The following is a 16,095-nucleotide window of genomic DNA, read 5'->3' on the forward strand; positions in this document are numbered from 1 at the left end:
CAAATGATTTATTCATAGCTTGTGTCTAATGAAGCATCATTAGAGGTCTTACAGCTGTGTGCAAGTGAAGAGATGACTGATGAAGCAGCAGGTGGAGAGAACAAGGTATCAGGCATAAGGTTAGCAGGAGCATGTGGTGATGCAGAAGCTACACTTGTGGTGGCAAAAGCAGGAGGATCAAGCCTGATAATGGTGGAAGTAGCAGTGGAAACACCACATGGGCCACCAAACGCAGAAGGTGCATCAGAAGTAGAAGGGACAGCAGATGGTGTCATCAGAGCAGGTGGAACATTAGACTGCTCAGGCATTTCAAGGGTTGGGACAGTTAAATCTTCAAAGTCCAGTGTCTCCACAAAGCCCTCATCTTCTGCCACAGTGAGGTCCTCTATCTCAAGAGCTGAAATGGCCAATTTATAATCCTCCAAAACACTGCAAGTCTGTTCATATAGGTACTCCACACCTATTAGTTCTCCTGGAAGAAAAAAAAAAGAAAAGAAACAGCATAAGTGTCAGATTTAATCATCTTTTTTAATTTAAACTTCTCAGAAATTTAAATTAAGGCTTACCTGTATATTTCCGTGTTCCTGTGTAGTCCACCAGTTTTCTCCCTAGCACCTCCTGAGCCAGCTGATTGGCAGCATGCCTCAGAAGGCCACTATAGGAGTGAGGCTGCACTTTTCCTGCTGCTGCCATGCTTCTGTCTTCATTCCACCTGGCAAGGCCATCCAATAGGTAGGCCTGAAAAAAGGTGTCACTTGCCAGGGTTTCTAAAACACATAAATTGGATTTTTTATTATTCTTGTTTTAGTATTTTTTTTTTTTTTATTTAATGGAAAATTTGTTTCAAATAACCTGTGTATGCATTTAAAGTTGCATGCTTACCAGGAATGAACCTGTTCATGTGCAGGTGGAAGGATTCCAGTGACGTGGACCCTCTTGCACACCTGTATGTTGGCAGAGTGTGCCCTCCCTTTACAATGGTCCCCGTCTGCATGTATAGCTGCACACCTGGAGGATCCTGGATGCAAGGGATGTGCTTTTTTTGCTCCCCCCAGATCTCAGCCATCTTTGCAGCGTTTATAAGAGGCACTCCAAGGGTGCTGTGGCCCCTCTCACTATTGTATGCATGAATAAGGTCTGTGATGCGTGCCTCTATCTCTGTACAGCTGCGGATTGCCCTCTTGCAGTGCAGTGCCATCTCTGCCCTGCTGATGTGGCGCATGATATCTGCTTCTGTAGGGTGCATTGATCTGGCCTCCAGTTCTGAACGCTTGGCCTCTTTAAGAGCTTGGAGGTCACGCTCATCCCAAATGAAAATGCAGTGGCTCAGACGGTTCATGAAACTGGCATACAGGACATGAGAGTCAGTGGTGCATCCAACTGCAATCCTCTTCATGAAGTTCCAGATATCCAGGCGAATTTCCATGTCTGGCCATACTGAAAACATTTTCCCAATGTGTGTGGACCCACAGCAGTTCCGGTCAACATACAAGACCTCTGGAGGTGACATGCAAGCACCCTGGTAGCGCTTGATGATGCCATCAGTCATTTTGCCCAAGCCAAAACCCTCACTTGCTGTGAGCACAGACATAATAACTTGGCCATGCTCATTGCCAATGTTTGTGGCCCAAGATGCAGTTGCACGACTCTCTCCTGCCATTTTCCTCACAAACTTTTTTGTTGAGTCCACTTTCAGGATCCGGCCAAACTGCGAGGTGATAGATGATTTAATTTCCTCAAGCCTGTTCAGGAAATCCTGAGCATAGACTTGCATCAGCCAGCGATGCTTTGGGACTTTAAGCAATGCTGGAAGATGTCCAACAGCAACAGGAGTGATCAGTCCAGAAATCCCAGCTCTCATGAATCCTCTGCAGTCTGTGAGATACTGAATCTGTTTCTGCAGCCAGCACTCTGAATGCTGCTCCTCCAACTGTTTCTGGGTCTGGCTGGTTCCCAGACCCCTCTGTCGCATCTGCCGCACTACTTCCATATCACAAGCAAGCTTGGAAGTAAGGAGACAAGGGAACTGGATGCGATGGCCAATGTCAAGCTGAGAGACAATGTTGTGGCTCCAGCTGATGACCTTCCTTTTGCAGCTCCTACATTCAAGGTATTCTGCTCCCATGAAATAAGAGCTGCTAACACCAATCACTTGCCTGATTCTCTGGTGAAGCCCAGAAGATGTGAGCTCATCCTTGCCACAGTCCGAGTGTGGGCAGAACAGCTGTACACGCCAAAGTTTCCTTGGCATCCAGAGAAAGAAGGCATGTCCAAAGTACCTCTCCATCGCTGGCATGCCGCACTGAGTCAGGGAAGGCTGAGGGGGGTACCACCACATCTTGTCCACTTTGGCTAGGTCCAGCTCTGGTTGTCCATTTCGTGACCATCGAAAAAGTGCCTTGGAGATCCACTGCTGATCTATAACAGGAAGAGCAGTTTTCCAACCAGCAGGAAGACAAGTTCTACTGTCCACTAAATGGATCAAAGAAAAAATAAGAAAGAGAGAGAAAGAAAAAAGGGAAGGGAAATAGAAGGTTACACACAGCTGTAAACATTTACCAAAAAACAAAAAAAATATATTCTAATGACACTGCCAGTACATTGCACCAGTGTAGCCTAAAGTATTATTAGAGATATGGGTAAGCACAATATTGCCAATTGTCTAAGAACTTCTAAAAACTTATAAAATGTAACAACCACATAAAATATTTTTTACACTTACATGCCACTTCTGATTCCACCTTTTCAGCTGCCATCACAAGTTCACTGTTGTCCACTAGTGCAGGCTCAGATGAAGCACTGCACATGGCTGGAACAGCTGATCAGTGAATAAATTCATAAATAAACAAATCTTCTTCAAGAAGCATATATAAAAATTGGCAGTTTATTTACAGATATCAAACACATTAGTAAAAATAATTGTGCCATAGAAACTTACAAGGTTTGGGTAGTTTTGTGTTTAACCCACATAACTAATAGCATAGGACAATTAGCACTGTTTTATGTCACAGAACCATTAGCACTGTTTTTCACTCACAGGATTAACAGTATTGTTTTAACTCACATAACTAATAATATTGGTTTAGCTCACAAGATTAATAATATTGTTTAAAATCACAGGAACAATGATAACTCACAGGACTAATAGTAACTCAAATGACCAATATATATATATATATATATATATATTACTCACTGGACTAACCATATTATTATTATTATTATTTTTTTTTTTTTTTTTATCGTTTTTAGGTTGTAGTCTTAACACAAACTTCACTGAAGTAACGTTAGTTCACTTAAAATGTAGCTAAAGTTATCACTATAATTTCAATAAAAAACAATAACATTTTTTTTTACAACTAGCGATATATATGGAATATATAACATATTAAACAAAACATGAAATAAACATTACTTACCAAAACGTACTCGAAGAGAAGAACGATGTGTTGGTTGAAAATCGATGAGTCGGTGGAAATGGAGAGTTATATTCTCATGAAGCCACACAGGTAGATAACAACTCCAAATACGTTTATCAACGCAGCCAAAATGAGCCGGTTTAAATATTCCGCCGTCCATCGCTATGCCCCATGGATAGAGGCACGTAATCCTCGATTCAGCATGTGATAGGTCGGTAGGCGGAAACTTCTGCCTCTCTGATTTTTGATTGGCCATTTCTAAGTCGCAATGCGTCAGTAATGGGCCGTCGTATGTCAATTCGTGGTAGCGCTCCGATTTTGATTGGTCAGCGTCCGTTGTGAGGTGTCGTCATCATTAAATTCTGGTAGCGGTGCGTATTGTGATTGGTCAATTCTTGGTAGCCCTCCGGCCTGTAATTGGCCTATTCTTGGTAGCAGGCTGTAAGGGGATTGGACAAAGCTACCATGAATTGCTCGACGCTAGAAGTGGGCGGTGGGTTTTGGTATTGATCCAATACCAAGTAAATACAGGGCCAGTATCGCCGATATTGATACCGATACCGGAAGTCTACACCATATGCAGCAGAAGAAGTGCGTGGAGGGGTGGTGTTGCTGGTCCCGAAGCCAAGCGCAACCCGCTCGCGGGAAGGGCAATGCCGTGACCCGGATTCGAACCAAAATGGTCGACATTAAAATGGCCGCCATGGTCACCAACCATCTTGAAAAGTTGCCCCACTCCCATATATTAATGTGCCACAAACAGGAAGTTGATATCACCAACCATTCCCATTTTATTAAGGTGTATCCATATAAATGGTCCACCCTGTAGAAAAGGTGGATAATTAATAAACAACCTAAAGGCAAGACACGGCAAGTTTATTTATGGAGCAACTATCATACACAAGGGCAATTCAAAGTGCTTCACAGAGTGAAAAGAAACATTTAATATGCAGTTAAATTAAGAGCAAGAATAAAAAAAAAATCATAAAAGGCATTTAACACTATTAAAATAGTGCAATAAAAGAAAATACATGATTAACATTATTCAAACAATTAAAATGATACAATAAAAGAAAAAATACTAAAATGCCATTACAGAATTAAAAGTGAAGAGTATTTTAAACAGAGCTGTAGCTATTCAAACAGGAAAGTTTTCAGTCCTGATTTAAATTTTCTAAAGTCGAGGCTTTTCTAATGTTCTTAGTCCGCCAGCTCTATTTAAGAGCAGCATAGCAGCTTCTCCATGTTTAGTTTTCATATAGATTTCATGTTTAGTTTGGGGAATGACTGACAAGTAACTCCTGTTGTGGATTGGCTTAATAAAATGTGACTGATAAGGAAATTCCAGCATATGAGTGGCTGCAGTGGAAGATTATTGACAGGTGCCCCGCCTACTGACAACGCCCACGTTTGCTCCGGCATGCAGATTACACGTATGGGGGTTTGAACGGCGCACCGAAGATTCGCGTCATGTTTGACGATTGACCACAGATTCTACATTGAAAACAGCATGTAAGTTCCTAGTCTTTCAGCGAAGTGACCCATTGCTCTTAGCGCCACCGCAAAACAAGCCTCTGTAGGAGGAACTGTGACTCCATTGGCTGCAGCACTGAATGATGGACAGCTAACTCTGGCTGTTGATTGGCTGAATAAAAGTGACGACAAATCAGAAGCGCGTTCTCGGTTTATGAGCCGTGGAGATTTTTTTCCCTCCTGCCTGAGGGAGAATGGTGTTCTCAGACAAACCTTCGTCTTAAAAAGTACAACAAAAATACAGAACAGAGCGATTTAGCGTCCAGTTGGCTGTGAATACATACAACCAACAGTACAGCGCCCCTTTCTGTGGTTTGAGGGAGACTAGGGGAGTTCTGAGTGAGAGGAGAACTACAGGTGAGCGGTTTCTTCTCATAACTGGTCACTGAAGGTCGGGACACGACTGACTCCAACTCCTGAGTTTTAAAATAAAGCTGAGTTTGTGTTCCACCTTAAAAAGGTGCCGTGTTTACATGGCGGCGCCTCAAGCTCGACTCAGTTCTCCATTCCACCTTAAACTGTGCAGCTTAATTAATTTAATAATATTAGACCTGCTGCCACCATTAATGTGGAATGAAATATTAATTGTGAGCATTCGGGTTTGGGTTTAATTTGAGGCCTCAGTATTTAAGGTGGAACGGAATATTTCATGTACTGTTTCGAAATCTGTTTCATGAGACTCACGAATGTAAAGGTGCCTATTTTAAGATGGCGTTATGTGACCTGTTGTATTTACTATAAAAAATTTCGTAAATACGGTAACAATTAGTGGCTCATGCCTCAAGAGACGTTAGATGTTATAGCTTGTGAGAAACAAACCGAATTACTTTAAAACTGGAGAACACCCGGCTAAACCTGAAGGTGGCGCTGTAGTTCAGTTAGACGAATTTGTTCAGAATGGAGTCAATGTAATTTAAACATTTATTCATACCAATTTAATGACAGTAACCACTTGGTAATGATTGATTAATCTTTAATAACGTCATTATAACAAGTGCATTAATACATAGATGCAAAAAATTGGTGCAATGTGCTTTTGTAACTAACGACTGCCAGTCACATGAACATAGAAACATTTGATAATTCAATATTATCTATAGCAGTGCTTAGAGATTATAAATTGTATTCAATGAATCGTCCAAACGTCGTAATGTATTTCAATTCAAAGATTATTTTTTAGGGAGACATTGTAAACCTTAAACCTCAATAGTGAAAGTATAGAGTAACAGCCTCACTTTGTGGACGTGTGTTTAACGTGCATCACGAACACAACAATGAATAATAAAGCCTTCCCATACCGGGAGTCGAACCCGGGCCGCCTGGGTGAAAACCAGGAATCCTAACCGCTAGACCATATGGGAGGTTGGTTGGTTGGTTGGTTTTACTGGGTGTTACTTCATTATAGACACTCGTTGTTCATAACGTCAGAATGTAACGTCATCTCTCCACTTCCGCTGCCCAGTGCTGGGCTCTTTATACACTTCTAAACAATGCTTTCAGAAATATTACTAGCGCTAAAATATATTGAGAAATTATATAATTATTTTGGTGGCTTTATTTGTATATGTGAATAATTAAAGTTAAATAAATCAATTTTACTCTCACTATTATACTGTTCTGAATTTAATTTCAAGTGGTAATAATTATAATAATTTATATATTTTAATGAATTCATTTTAGCTTCTTTTTGGGTGGTGGGGGGTTAATAATGGACATGTTCTACTATTGCACTATATTACTCTACAAATAATTTAAAACAATTGTTTTATAATATTTATTTATTCATTTATGTTTTAGCTATTTTGGGAACTTTTACATTTTTTAATTAATGAATATTTACAATTTGGCTGTAATGCGATTTTTAAAGTTTATTAACTAAATATTGAATGCATCATTTTGGGGAGAACATCAAATGACCTCATTGAAGGGTAACCAAAGTTTATTTATCATACTTAGTATTGTTCCATATTCATATGGACCAGGGCTACTCAAAACTAATCAGTGGAGTATTTAATTAAAGCATAAATCTCAGTCAAATTCAGTCCTGGTTCTTTTGTACATATTTTATTTCCACAGAAATATTCCAAAACCAGAACATCCCTGGTGGAGGCAATGTTAGAAAACACACACAAAGCATGAGGAAGGAAATATAGAGAGGAACCCAGACGCCGAGCAAAGACCTGTTTGTGCCTGCACTTAAAGGTAAAGGAGGAGCAAGTAAAAAAAAAAGTAAAAAGGAAAAAGTAAAAGCAGTCGAGCCAGCCAGGAGTCGAACCTAGAATCTTCTGATCCGTAGTCAGACGCGTTATCCATTGCGCCACTGGCCCTGTGAGGAGCTGTGAGGGGAGGAGTGTTGAAATGCAAACCCCACACCCCTCCATGCAGGGGCTGTCCACCAGGTTTTAAAAAGTAACTGCTAAATTCAGTGGCGAATATGTGTAAAGATTAAGAGAGATTTGGTGAGAAATGCCCTTTTTAAGAAGCTCTCTCGCTCAGTTCTTTATGGTTATGGTACATGTAACCAGACGTATACGTCTTAACATAACTTTGTTATTTAAAGGATCACTCAGCTGTTTTTGAAGCCACAAATTTTTGCAGTGAATTATTTATTACTCTTACATCTTTACTATAAAGTGCAACTCACATAAGATGAAGAATCAAACTCCTTTTATGTCCCTGTTTGAACTACTTTAATGCTCCATGGCATGAATCCCCCACAGGGGGGTGGCCATTTTCAAATGGGTTTTATCACAGAAACTTCGATCCTTTCAAGGTCTTAGGTGTCTGTGTAACTGCTGTGGCATATCATGAAAACAAATAAGTGGTTGATTGCTCTATTAACATAGATTTGGGCCTATTTCGGTTCCATCTTTTAAAATTCCTTCACTCCTCCTTCTCACACTTCTTTTTGTTGCTGCACGCATGTGACTGGGAGCAGGGGGGATGGGTGAGCAGTGGCTTATCATTTAAATGAACATTTAAAAATGTTTATTTGGGACGCCAGGTCTGTTTTTCCTTGTGGGAAAGGGCCATAGTACCCCACCCCCACTCACTTTCCTTATAATCCCCCAGCACCTGGTCATTACCTTTGCATTGACCCAGGCCAAGTCAGTTTAGTGCATTCCCCACAGCAATAAATATCCTATTGTGGTGCTTGTCTGTCTCATTTTACATAAGATATTAAGTGAGCCCTTGGACTCTGTGAATTGGGACAGATTTGAACTTTCAAAATGTTATTAGGGGAGCGTAAAGGAGTAAAATACTCATTTAAAGAATTTACCCGAGCCAGCCAGGAGTCGAACCTAGAATCTTCTGATCCGTAGTCAGACGCGTTATCCATTGCGCCACTGGCCCTATGTCTTTTAATAGGGGGAGGGTCTCTGCATGGGGAACTACACAAAGTCTTCAAAATTTCCTTGGATGATTAAATAATCATGAAGACAGCAAATATTTCAGTGTTTTATTGCGAATTGATCTGTGAATTTCAGTCAATATTATATAATTCTGTATGATAAACAATACAAAACCCAAAAGAAAATGTCCAACGGCACCCACAATGGATGCCCATATGTATCCACCTCTGAAAAATCAATTTCCCATGTCTACAAAACCTCCTCTTATAAAAACTATATCATGTTTAATAGATAAAACTGCACAATGTTCAACTTTTATTTGTGTTCAGCCTTCATATACCAACAAGGAACAAGACACCACTGTCAAATAAACATAAACCTTTCAGTCAATATTAATATATTTACTCTAACGTTAAACTACAATATATGTCTATTATAAATTGAAACAAACATGTATTAGGACAAAATGTGAAAAAATGCTCAGAGTTGCTGCAGAATATTAAAAAACGTTTAAGGATTAAAGATAGGGATGCCCTGATTTAGAATTTTTTGTTCCAATACAATAACCAATAATTAGCCCCGTGGTGTATCCGATACAGATATTAATAACTGATAAGTATCTTTTTGTAATTAAAGCATAGTTACATAGGACAAACCTTTTGTTCAGTAATTGTACATTTCTGTACGTTTTAATCTTTTAAATGTATTAGTTGTAGCACATTTATATTTTTTATTAAAGGTTTACTGCTGTTTCCACATGAGTGGTTTCTAGGGGGACGCTAATTAGTGCAGCACCAGCTTTGGTTTTGAGAGCGAGGGAAACAGCGGCGTAAAACGGCTCAGAGCGAACGAGGGACACAGTGTTTGTAATCGTTTATCATCATGTTTCAGTAATGAATTCAGACACCGAATGACTGTTTTACAGTAATCCCTCGCTACTTTGCGGGTTTTTTCGAGGGGGCTTATGGCCGCTATATCGCGGATATTAAGGGAAACCGTGAAAAATGAATAGCCAAAATATTTCATTAAATCCATTAAAAATTCATAGACTCGGCCTGTAGGTGACAAAATATATAATTTAAAAGTATTTCTTACGTACAGTACATGCATTGTTCACGTCCACATCCGAGTGAAATTTACTGACGCTAAATCACAGCTTAGGAATGACTCTATTAAAGAAACTGCTCGGATATCACATGTAGTTCCAGCTGAAAAACATTATAGAACGACTGTTTAATGCAAAGGGTGGGTTTTAAAAGCCCAAATGCTCGTTAAATACATAAAAACATCTTTCCTCTACTTCTCGGAAATTCGTTTTTCGCGGGTGGTCTTGGAACGCATCCCCCGCGAAAAACGCCAACAGCGTCAGGCCGTGAATCTCATTTGTCAGTCCTCCTCACCTCCGAGGCCTATCGCTGAGTCCGGGAAATGACATCACTGTTTTTGAAAGTCACATGATTGATAGTTAACATGGCGGAATACGCAGTGTACGAATCTCTGGCTGTAGCAGCTGGAAATAGTTGTAAATAAACTTATTGTTTTTGCAGTCTTTTTGCATTTTATACGATTCAGTAATATATTATGATGTACACAAAATTTAAGTCACATATATTCCTGGAATTATAGTATATGGTTATTATTATTGGTTAGTGAAATATTTGCCTAGCTAATAACGAGGTTAGTCTCAGAATCTCCACTAAATTTGATTGGGATATAAGCGATATGTTTATGTTCTAATATAAAGGAGTCGACTAAAAATAGACTAATTGTTGTGATCTCTAACAATGTGTCTCGACATTTTCTCAATCATATTTTTAAGCATAATAAAATGCTAGTTTGTATTTTAATGACACCTTATAAAAGCACGTTTTCAAAATGATTCATTAACTAAATTACACTGGAAACAAAGTGTTTGTATTCTAAAATTATTAAAATAATTAAATAATTTAAAAACACAATGCAAAACGTGAATAAACAAAAATTAAGAAAAAGCACACATTCAAATGTAGTTTACAAATTCTACAGTTTTAAACAAATGTAATAAAATAATAAAAGCAAATGTTCAGTTTATTATAAAAACAGACTACAGAATAAATACAAAGAATATTCTGAACATTGTAATCTTGCATTTGATGACAGCATTCTTGCTTTAATTATTTATAAAATATATGGAATAAAACACAAATATGAACAGAGACAAATGTAATAAAATATATATTTTTTAAAATAAATTAATTTAAATAAGAGATTTTTGATAAAGTCCCTTGTTCCAGAGTGTACTGAACCTTGAATCTTGGGTCAACAATTTCACATTACTTTCTTTGTAAAAAATAAAAAAAGGTTTAAGACCAGGTTTAAAATGTAAAGGGGTAAAATAAGTGTAAAAGGACAACCGAGCCAGCCAGGAGTCGAACCTAGAATCTTCTGATCCGTAGTCAGACGCGTTATCCATTGCGCCACTGGCCCAGTGGGTAGTCAGTGGGGGAGGTGTGTTGAAATACAACTCCCACCCCTCTATTCATTTGTAAAAGACAGGAATGTCCTGAGCCCGAGTTAGAAAAGCTCTGCCGTGACCCGGATTCGAACCGGGGTTGCTGCGGCCACAACGCAGAGTACTAACCACTATACGATCACGGCACACTACTGAGCTTGTGAGAGAAAGGCTGTTGGGACATTAGCACTTTGCTGCAGAGCTAATGCTAAGCTAAACTCTGAGCACATGGACTAATGGATTAAATCTCTCAAGTTTTCTACACTTCACTTAATGATCTGTTGGAATTATGGGAAAATCTTCAAAGAGACTTAATGCTTTATCCCAAACCATAGACAGACTAAACTCAAGTTTCAGATGATCATATAATAATGTTATATCTCCCACTTGTTCCTTTGATGAATTTATGGTCCTTAATAAGCTATAAATTCAAGTCAAATTCAATATATGTAGGAAAGTTGTAGGAAATACCACTCAGATATAGGAGGTCTTTATTTCAGCCTCCCAAGGTGATTTCAAGAACATTACATGGTTGTGGAAAAATGTCTTAAATGTCCGGCACAGTACTTTTGTTTTCCTGTGGTAAACAGACTCAAAGTTACACCAGATTCAACATTTTCACTTTATTCCAGCCTCACATGACCAAATATGTAAGACACCAATGAAACCTAGAAGATTAGGAGCGGAAGGAGAGGAAATAGTCTTGTCTTCAAACAATGTCTTTGTGTTTTGTATTTAAAGGCTCTGCTCCTCAGAGCTTCTCACAGGGCCAGTGGCGCAATGGATAACGCGTCTGACTACGGATCAGAAGATTCTAGGTTCGACTCCTGGCTGGCTCGGGTAACCTTTTTACTTCTTTTACCCCTTTGCATTTGGATCCTGGTCCTAATTCTTTATTTTGCCTTTCAAAAGATGGAAATGTGAAAAACAAATGGAGTTTATGAAGCTAGAGATAATTATTAAATTAAAAAGTGTTATAAACAACAGAGAAAACATGAAAATAGAAAATGAAAGGGATGAAACAAAATAAAATTTGACTCCAGGTCGGCTAGAGGGTGGTTTCCCAGACAGGAATTATACCTAGTCCCTGACTACTCAGCATTTTGGGTTGTAGTTTATCCATTGAAAAGAGGACATTATGCCTGTTTTGGGGGTAAACCATTTTATTTTAATTCTGATTAAAATATAAATTATTATTTGTAAATGTAATTCTATACATTTTTCTTATCCAATACAAACAAAAGTACAAGTAAACAAAGTAAAACTTATATTCAAATAAAGTACATATATAAATTATATAGAGAAAATGGCATTTATAACAACTGTATATGAAAATAGAAAGAGAGAGAGAGTGTGAGAGTGAGTGAGTGTGAGAGTGAGTGAGTGAGTGTGAGATTGAGAGAGAGAGAGAGAGAGAGAGAGAGAGAGAGAGAGAATTTAAGAAAGCTCACAAGCTGCAGGCACAGCTCACATTTCCTTTGCTAAAACTGAATACAGGAACATGAGCACCTCCTTCTGTTGGCCATGCCTTTCTACAAGCATGATTTCAGATTTCCCATATGGTCTAGCGGTTAGGATTCCTGGTTTTCACCCAGGCGGCCCGGGTTCGACTCCCGGTATGGGAAGGCTTTATTTTATACTGTACATATTTATACTATATTGAATTGTGAGCATATGTTCCTGTACAGGCAATAATTCTAATGTAAAAGCATTCCATCAGGTTTATAAAAGCATACGTATATGTACCCAATTCCATTCAAATCAGTTTTATTTACAGGGCATCTGTTACAACTGGGGTTGTCTCAAAGCAGCTTCACATAATTGTGTTCTCACCCCAGGACAGCACTGGAGATTGTGGAAATAAAACACACTGTCAGAGCAGCGTGTAAACGAAATGTGGTGTATAACCAAAACTTGTTGTATAAACAGTGCAGTATTTAAAGGGAAAGCAACGTTTAAATTGAGGACACTGTATAAACACCAGTGTAAAACATTGCAGTGTATAAACAAAGGGTGGTACATAAACTGAAAGTGGTGTATAAATGGAGCGAGGTTTGTAAACAGAGAGAGGACTATGAACAGGCAGAGAGTCGTGTATAAACAGAACAGAGTATAAGTTAAGAGCAGAATATAAAGAGTGGCATATAAATTAAGCCTTTTATGAACAGAGATAGCAACATTTTTAAAAGTGAGCTGTATGTAAAGGGAGCCGAGTTTAAATGGAAAAAGCTGTTGAAAAAAAAGGCGATAATGGCTTTTAAACAGGTCAGTGTACAAACAGAAAATGACATGCAAACAGAGAGCAATCTATGTGTAATGGTAATTTTTATACGTCTCTGATGAAAGACCCTGTCTGCTTGTTTTGTCTGTATATTCATTTCTAACCGTCAACAGAACCCACAAACTAAGTGAATGTCAGGTCAGTTCGAGGTCAGTGCTTTATCAGAACACACATTCTGTTCCTCATCTTGTTTATGAAACCGGGACGTCTCTAAGGAAACTAAGCTTGCAGAAACTTAGAGTGATTATCTTATGCTTATGACGTATAAACTACCTTTATAAACTCTCGGTGAAAACATCTTCTTTGTCCACATTCACATAGTACTCTGTGCTATTGTGTGTTGACCACCTTAAGGTTAAATAAACTACTTCCTGATTGCAAAAGCTCTGTTAGATTTCAGTTTTTAATACTTGTACTAAATTTCTACCACAGTAGGAAGCACCATTTATGACAAAAGCTGTGTGAAGACATGAGAGAAAGTGAAAGGTAGAGTAAGCGAAAGTGCACTGAGACCGACTGTAAATGTATGTGGGAGCGAGTGAAAGTGATATGGCAAGTCACTTGGGCCAGAATACGTATGGGCTTTGATGGCATTAAAATACATGAGTGTTTCAGCTCTCTAAAATACTTTTCTACATCACTACAGTTATTAATTCATACATTGTCTGTAACCCTTATCCAGTTCAGGGTTGCTATGTGTCCGGAGCCTACCCAGAGTCACTGGGACCTTATGATACCTTATTTTTTTCTATGTTAAGTTGCTGTGGGCTCCGGTTTCCTCCCACAGTCCAAAAACACACGTTGCAGGTGGATTGGCGACTCGAAAGTGTCCGTAGGTGTGAGTGAATGTGTGTGTGTCTGTGTTGCCCTGTGAAGGACTGGCGTCCCCTCCAGGGTGTATTCCCGCCTTGCGCCCGATGATTCCAGGTAGGCTCTGGACCCCCCGCGACCCTAAATTGGATAAGCGGTTACAGATAATGGATGGATGGATGGAAGTTGCTGTGGATCTAGTAGTGTTTCTTGATCATTCACTCATTTACTGATACAGGCATTGAGTACAGCGCCACCATCTATTTCTTCTGAGAACTACTCATTTGAGGTGCTCTGTTAAATTGTGTCCCTACTGAAATGGTTCAGCAAAAAGTTGCCGGGGGGTTGGGGATTAATTCATGGTGGCCTTGGCCACCATTGGCCACCCCCTGACTCCGCCCCTGTCCCTCATAAATCACAGTATCAACAGCAGAGATTAAGTGTTTATTAGAAATGGGTTGTGCAGCCATGGTGAGCATGGAAAAAATATGGAAATGCAACGCCTTCTTGGGCACCAACAAAACAATTCAGATCACAGTCATTGTGATTATTGTGACATATTATAGACACATAAGGGCAAAGTTACTACAAGGGATACTGCTCTGAATGGTCATCATCTGTTGGTTGTACACCATCAAGAAGGACACAGGAATAAATATCATATAAATGAAAGAAGCCATGGAGAAGAGAAAGGCATGGAGGAGAGGGGCCTACAGAGTGTTCAACAGTAAGACGGGACTGAATGGATAGAGTTCTCGATGGAGCATACAAGTTCATTCAGGAACTACAAAGGGATATGAGATATGAACTTTATAGAGTAAATAATTAGGGATGTCCCGATTGAGTTTTTTGCACCCAGTCCAGATCCGAGTTTTTTAATATTGAGTATCTGCCAATACAGGGTCCCAATCCGTTACTTAGATTTTCCTAGATAGTACTGTTACACAGTGCACACTTAAAGTACATTATGGTAATATAGGTTATCACTTAGGACTGTATAGGTTTGGTTTGGGTCAGAGATGTGCTCCTTGGAATGTCTGTCAGAACACACAGGATACTCTGGTTCAGTTTAAACGTCTTTACTGACTTATTTAAGAACACACCAGCCCAGTACAGAAACCTTCAAGTCTGACAGGAAAGTTTAGATTGATGTGTGGTCTACAACAAAAACATACAAAAATATATCAGTAGAAATTAAATAACTAGCTTATTCCTAGAGTACACTGTCTGTCTTCCTGTGGTTGTTATTGTACGTGTCTAAATCAACAGATAAACAGTGGTGCAAATAATACAATCCACAAATTACGTCTCTATAGTATACAAATTCTAGTATGAAACATTAGTAGCTAAACTAGCATTAGCTTTAACTGGTTAACTTGTTAGCTCAGCCTTATTACAATATTTAGTAATGGAACAAAAGCAGTTAAAGGCTAAATATGTCTGTTGTATCGGAATAAGGCAATTTTATCACAATACAATACAATTAACACCTGAATGGTATAAATCCTCTTGGAACTGACACTGACTGCATGGCTCTGTGTGCTCTATATTAAGGTTGCACCCTTTGACATAAAGAGGGCATTTGCCCCACAGTCTGCAGTCTTCCTATTATAGTTATTAAAATGAGTCCAGTGTATCTGCTCGACACTGAATACCTCGCATTAAGAAAGAAATTGCCTGAATCCAAGCTGCTGCTATTTTAAATTTTTTATAAGAAATGATACAAATGGTGTGTTTACAAACCTCTCATATACATGTGTATATTCTTATATGATATCATGTTACTTTTATGTATACAATATTACTTTGGGGTGGCACGGTGGTGCAGCAGGTAGTGTCACACAGCTCCAGGGGGCCTGGAGGTTGTGGGTTCGATTCCTGCTCCAGGTGACCCTCTGTGAGGAATTGGTGTGTTCTCCCCGTGTCTGCGTGGGTTTGCTCCGGTTTCCTCCCACAGTCCAAAAACACATGTTGGTAAGTGGATTGGTGACTCGTGTCTGTGTTGCCCTGTGAAGGACTGGCGTCCCCTCCAGGGTGTATTCCTGCCTTGCGCCCAATGATTCCAGGTAGGCTCTGGACCCACTGTGACCCTGAACTGGATAAGGGTTACAGATAATGAATATTATTTTGATTCTAAAAGTCATTCAGTTTTATTTTCATCACAGACATGTTGAGGGAGAAATTAAATGTAGTTTCTTCTCCACCCTT

General features: G+C 39.2%; 7 non-coding genes across 7 annotated transcripts; 2 read left to right on the forward strand and 5 right to left on the reverse strand.

The window, feature by feature from the left end:
* Window positions 1-6,241: 6,241 nt before the first annotated feature.
* On the reverse strand, window positions 6,242-6,313 carry trnae-uuc (transfer RNA glutamic acid (anticodon UUC)). The gene has a single exon. It is a non-coding gene; the product is annotated as a tRNA-Glu (tRNA).
* Window positions 6,314-7,206: 893 nt separating this feature from the next.
* trnar-acg (transfer RNA arginine (anticodon ACG)) lies at window positions 7,207-7,279 on the reverse strand. The gene has a single exon. It is a non-coding gene; the product is annotated as a tRNA-Arg (tRNA).
* Window positions 7,280-8,233: 954 nt separating this feature from the next.
* trnar-acg (transfer RNA arginine (anticodon ACG)) lies at window positions 8,234-8,306 on the reverse strand. The gene has a single exon. It is a non-coding gene; the product is annotated as a tRNA-Arg (tRNA).
* A 2,392-nt stretch (window positions 8,307-10,698) lies between these two features.
* Window positions 10,699-10,771, reverse strand: trnar-acg (transfer RNA arginine (anticodon ACG)). Its single transcript has one exon. It is a non-coding gene; the product is annotated as a tRNA-Arg (tRNA).
* Window positions 10,772-10,870: 99 nt separating this feature from the next.
* Window positions 10,871-10,942, reverse strand: trnah-gug (transfer RNA histidin (anticodon GUG)). Its single transcript has one exon. It is a non-coding gene; the product is annotated as a tRNA-His (tRNA).
* Window positions 10,943-11,562: 620 nt separating this feature from the next.
* On the forward strand, window positions 11,563-11,635 carry trnar-acg (transfer RNA arginine (anticodon ACG)). The gene has a single exon. It is a non-coding gene; the product is annotated as a tRNA-Arg (tRNA).
* Window positions 11,636-12,349: 714 nt separating this feature from the next.
* Window positions 12,350-12,421, forward strand: trnae-uuc (transfer RNA glutamic acid (anticodon UUC)). The gene has a single exon. It is a non-coding gene; the product is annotated as a tRNA-Glu (tRNA).
* Window positions 12,422-16,095: the final 3,674 nt, after the last annotated feature.

The sequence above is a fragment of the Hoplias malabaricus genome, chromosome 7 (genome assembly GCF_029633855.1).
Source record: "Hoplias malabaricus isolate fHopMal1 chromosome 7, fHopMal1.hap1, whole genome shotgun sequence".
Classification (NCBI taxonomy): domain Eukaryota; kingdom Metazoa; phylum Chordata; class Actinopteri; order Characiformes; family Erythrinidae; genus Hoplias; species Hoplias malabaricus.